The sequence below is a fragment of the Eublepharis macularius genome, chromosome 19 (genome assembly GCF_028583425.1).
Source record: "Eublepharis macularius isolate TG4126 chromosome 19, MPM_Emac_v1.0, whole genome shotgun sequence".
NCBI classification, from domain to species: Eukaryota; Metazoa; Chordata; class Lepidosauria; order Squamata; family Eublepharidae; genus Eublepharis; species Eublepharis macularius.
In genome coordinates, this window is record NC_072808.1 from 2779828 (window position 1) to 2785827 (window position 6000).

The window sequence follows — 6000 nt, forward strand, 5'->3', positions numbered from 1 at the left end:
GTAGACTCAGAATTGTTATTGAAACAATTGTTGCTGCAGCTGATTGCTTGCAGAACTGGAGCTCGCTAGAGACTGAAGCAAGCGCAATAATGTAGGATTATCCGCAATATATACAATGCGCAGCATACTTCTTGTTCTTGTCCTGACCTATATAAATGCTAGATTTACTGTGTGAACCTTCTGGGAGAAAGAGGATTGTGGCATGAAGGGCGCTTTTTTTTTTCTTTCCTGAAAACGAACACACCCACAAGACGATTTGGACATATTGCCTTTGAAGTAGAAGCCTGATATATTAATTATAAGGTCTGGTGATGCCCAGAGCCATACGCACGGTACCCGTCGATGTTAAGTGCCCCCAAGACATGAGTTCCTCCTCGCTGTGCCAAACCAGTGGCGCAAGAACCTCCTTGGAATAGCTGTCGAAATGTTCCCGCAGTCAGCTCCACCTCGCCCCACTGCAGATCCCCACGATGCTAGGAGCCAGTAGCTGAAGTGGGAGTCTGATCAGAGAGGCCCACAAGGTGGGAGGTCATCATAGGCTCCAAACAAAATCTCAGTCCCATTGGCACGGCTCTAAGAGTTAACATCAGCAATTTTCATGCACTAGTGAATGTTGATAGTGGCTGTGCTAAAGGTGGGCCATTTTCACACATCTTTAAAATAGCAAGATGCCATGAAAAGCTGCTGGCTTCCTTGCGTAATTTTTGACGCCATCCGTTCCCAAAACTCCACGAAAACACCATCATCGCTGCCGGCAAACAGATGGCGTCAAAAGTTGCATGAGGAAGCCGGCAGCCTTTTGTGAGTATTGCGCTTTTTTAAAGAAGTGTGAAAACGGCCATGTTCTAAAGTTTTAGATATTTTAGAAATCAAAAAGATACTTTCCCCCTGCTCTACGTCTACTACTTTTTTAAAAGGCAGATATCAGGATAAGGGTACTCTTGCTGGAATCTGCCATCTGAAATGAGTGAGGGGCCGTGACTCAGGCGTAAAGCATCTACTTGGCATGCAGACGGTCCTAGGTTCTGTCCCTAGGTTCAAGCCTACATCTCCCGTTAAGGATCAGGAAACAGGTGATGTGAAAAAGCCTGTAACTAAGAAACTAGAGAATCTCGGACTAGAACGTTCTGCCTTTGATGGCTCAATTGTCTGATCCAATATAAGGCGGCTTCATGTGTGTGCTTAAATTTAGCAAGAATGGTTTCGTGTGCATGTGGCAACTTGCACATCTTCCATTAAAATATGATCCAGTGAGGCTGATAATGTGCAGCACGTGGTTGACGGAAGTTTCCGCAGGCCTCTGTGGCTACTGTGCACACCGCAGGGTCCCCAAAGATGCTGCAAAAAGGAGAGCCAAGGCCCACGGTTCCCACTTCTGCCAGAGAGCTGTCTTCGCATGGTGCTGCCATAGCAGAATGAGTGCAGGAGGCAGCTGCTTGCGCTGGAAGAAGAAGGGCTGAGGTCAGATTTTAGGTCTGCTTCACACATGCATGGACATGTATCTTATGACTGGAAGAGTTTTCTTTGGTGTAAATCTTGCTTTTCACTCTCCCCCTTGTCCCCGGCATCCTGACTGGTTGAACAGCAGTATGTAACCGCACCCTTTCCCCTCTTTCTTCCCCCACTATTCTGGACTCTCATCCTTAAAAAAAAATTAAAATGTTGTCATTATTTGTTGTGTGGTGTGTACACGCTAACCATGACAGTATGAAGGAGATCATCTTCTCATCAACACTATTGTTTATGATAACAAAATGTTACAGGAGTATCTGTGTTTCCTGTATTTTTTAGTCCACCCTCCCCCTCAAGGAAGGAGGGTGGACTAAAAAGAAGGTGAAAAAATCCTCAAAGGACATGAGACAATCAGCCCTTCAAAGATAAAAATCCCTTCCCAGCCCTGGTGAGAAGGTCCCGTGGCCAATTGGTCAGCTCCCCAGAGGATGGTAAACAGGTTGGTCAGAAGATTGAGCTGCCAGCAGGTCACCTCTCCAAAGGCTGGTAAACAGGCTGGTGAGGAGGTCTGGTTCCCAATGGGTCAGCTCCCCAAAGGTTGGTAAACAACAGCGGGTCAGCTCCATTGGTGATGTAATATAGGGCTGTTTATAAGGTGAAAGTGCTGCTGGGCATCTGTCCTTTTTTAAAAAAGGATACAGTCATATCTGAAATAGCTTCTAATGTGAATACTCCAATTCTGCATACCTGATGCAGGTGGCAGGTCATGGTAGGGCCTTATACTGAGCAAATGATAAGGCTTGTCAACCTTGTACCACATATAGACACAAGCAGGGATTTTTTTCTGGGAAAAGAGGTGGCAGAACTCTCAAGAGGAAAATGAGGAAGAAACACACGGGATTCTTTGAAATCATATTATTTTCAAGCACTATTGCCGAGTATTTTCAAGAGGTGCCAGAACTCCGCTCCCCTGCGTTCCCCCTGAAAAAAAGCCCTGGACACAAGGTTTATGAGTAGGGATTAAAGTTTGAATTGGTTTAAATGACAGATCAGTCAATCCATAGGCTAGTTAACTGAGGGCCAAGCTACACATGACGAATGACACTTGAACGGCAAGTGTATTTCTCCCTGTTCACTTGCCCTCCACTCAATCCACTTGCCGTTCAAGTGTCATTCGTCATGTGTAGCTTGGCCCTGAGTGGGTGAACTGGCAATCGCTGGATTTCAACTTCATTTACCATTTCATCCGATCTGCTGTCAAGACATACTTAATTAACAATGAATAAACATTAACGCTTCTCCATATGTTGCTGTTAACCATTCATCTAGATGAGTGTATGCAAACAGATTGTCTCTTCCTAAGTAGAAGTCTAACTGCTCCTTTTCAGTTTCCACCTACTTGAGCACGCTCCCCAGTCTCTTCACATCCTTTCCTTATATCAGTTTCCTTATATACACTCTTGTGGTCTTCTCCCGCAAAGCTAGGCTTCTAGTATCTGCTGCATCCACTTGAAACTGCACGTTAAAAAGGTGTTCCAAGTATGGTTTGAACTATACAAGTGAGTTAAGGTAGCCTAGTAAGGAGACGGGACCTTATGAACAGCCACATGTGATTTGTTTATAAGATTTATATGCTGCCTCTTCCAAGACTTGTTCAAGGTGGCTTACAACAAAATAAAACAAGATAAAAACCATAAAAGCATAACAATGATTAAAACTGACAAGCTATTAAAAACCCAGTCCATAAAAACCCAGAGAATGAAATTACACAAAAGCCCAGAGCAAAAAACATGTAACAGCCTAAGTGGTCCTCATAAAAGCCCTCTGGCTAGAAACAGACTGTAAAAACAATTTAAAAGATCAACATCCTGTGTTAGAATCCTGGATAGATTTGGGCAGGGGCCCTTATGAAGCTGCCTTAAATGCCTGCCCCCCTTATAAAAGTGTCCTGATGTTGGGGTTGGACTAGATGACCCTGGATGTCCCTTCCAACCCTATGATTCTATCATTCTATGATGTCTTCTTTGACTTTGGTACCAACCAGAAATGCAGCATGGTTTTTTTTCTTTCTTTCTTGGAACCAAACATGTTTATGCATGTTTAGAAAGGAGCTTTATGTTTTGCAGGGCTGATGTTATCAAGATAACACTTAATGCTCCCCGTCATGTTCAATCCTGTATTATTAAACAGTGGGCTAGCCATTACCCTGGCCTGGGATGAAGGAAAGCGCTCATGTTCACAAGGGAAAGCGATGGAGCAGGCGGCATCTCTACCCAGATCCTGCTCGGTATCAGCTAGTTGAGGTGTGTCTCTAGATCCCCTTGAAACTGCATGTTAAATAGGATCTGTGGCATAAAAAATTTTCAGCCAACACTGTTGCCGTATAGAAGATGGCTTCAAGAAACAGAATGCTTTAGGTAAAACCATAGAGTTTGGAGGGATTGCTAGAGTCTCCTAGCAATGCATGACATCACTTCTTGGTATATTCCAGGCATATGATGCTATGATAGCTGGTCTACTCGGAAAAGCTCACAGAGGTGCCAGACCTCAGCTTGCAACCCTAGGTTCTTCACCCAACCGCCCTGACTGGTCAGCCATGAGAGACCAGAAGTCTCCTCCTCCTCATGAGATACCTCAAGATGCTTGACAAAACCTTTACTTTTAAGCCCCCTATGAAGCACCATCCTATTAAGGAGGTCATCTTAATCCCATGTGAATATGTTTATGAGAACTAGTGGAGAAAGGAGGCACCAGAACGCAGTTTAGGATAAGTTCCTTCTTTGCATTCTTTAACCGGACTATTGGAGCATGTGTGCTATATGTGCTGAGAGTGAAGAAAAATTGTGGGTCTTGCTCAGATAGTGAGATTTACATTCTTCACAGTGCTTGGGGGGGGGGGGAATCAAGCCGATGATTCAAGATCAAGACCATCTCTCAAGTGCAAACAAACCGTAATTAACATAAGCATCCATAATTTGCCCACCCTCGTTGTGCCCACTCTGAAGCAAGGACATGCCATGGCCTATGGGGTAGAGGTGTGGTGTGCATGCATACACTTGCAACAGTGGCAGCTGTAAGAATAAAAAGTCAAGTACAAGAATACTTCTTTTGGAAAGGTAATGTAAAAATTCAGTGCGGTGCACGATAAATGGGACGCTCCATTCTCCTATTACAGAGAGTAGGCTCAGCTGATGAACTGCAGGGTAGCCACTGAAAAGCTAAGCATGGGGCATTTTTAATTTCTTGGAAGCCAGCCAAGTCTAGCCTCTCCGCATGTGATGTAGCTCAAGGTTGGTGCCCCTTTTCTGCCATTCAGAATTCTAGGGAAGCAGCAGCATGAGAATGCTAGACTAAGCCACCCGATGACACCACCCGTGTGGTTGCAGGCACTCTGCTGTGAGCTGCATGGCTCCTAATAGTCTGACTCCAGCTAGAGGTGCAAGTAGCAAGCTCACATTTCTTTTCCAACTGCAGTCTTGCCCCCCCCCACACCTCGCATACACCAAGAAATGGCCCAAGCACCTAACACTAAGAACAATTAAAACAGGAAAAGAGAATGTTTTCTTCATGCAAAGCATCCGTGATCTTATGGGACGTAGGTAATAGCCAGTTCAATTGAAGTGCTGTGAAGCTGACAAAGGGTTCAGACAAAGGATCAGGAGGGGAAACATACAGAGAGAGAGGAACTGAGTGATCATATATTAAATCTGCCAGGGATCTAAATCATCTTGTCAGCAATACAGCTGAATATTTGACAAATAAAACCGCAAGGAAGCCGCCGAGAGAAGATGACTGCATTATCCTGGTGTATTTATTAATCTTTGCAGATTACAGGAAGCCGTTTCACAGGAGAAACTATTCTACCGCTTTTCTGAATGTATAATTTGCTTTTCATCATGGGTAATGGTTTAAATAGTATTATTACTAGGCAGCTTTATTCCTGTACAAATTTTAATATGCTATGCATACGAAGAAAGAGAAGGGAAAGGAAGCCCACAGTTCCGGATACGATAAAACCAGTTCCAAAATCCACACAATTAGTCAGAAGCAAAAAGGCAACAGAACAAAAAGAGGATGGGACCAGAGAGGATTCCTTGGAGTGACCATTAAAGAGTTGTAGGGCTGCTACCAAGAAGGCCTTCTCTTTCATAGCCATCTATGATGTTTCAGACAAGCAGGGCAAATGGAACAGGATCTCTGAAGATGACCTCAGGTGGGAGAAGCCAGTTCTAGAAATCCTGTGGTCCTTGGCCAGTTCAGAACTGGGTCTTCAAACCGGGCCTTGGAACTAAGGGCCAAGCTAGAAGTGACGAATTGCACTTGAATGGCAAGTGAACAGACTCAGGGCCAAGCTACACATGACGAATGACACTTGAATGGCAAGTGTATTTCTCCCTGTTCACTTGCCCTCCACTCAATCCACTTGCCGTTCAAGTGTCATTCGTCATGTGTAGCTTGGCCCTCAGGGCCAAGCTACAAGTGACAAATGACACTTGAACGGCAAGTGTATTTCTCCCTGTTCACTTGCACTCCACTCAATCCACTTGC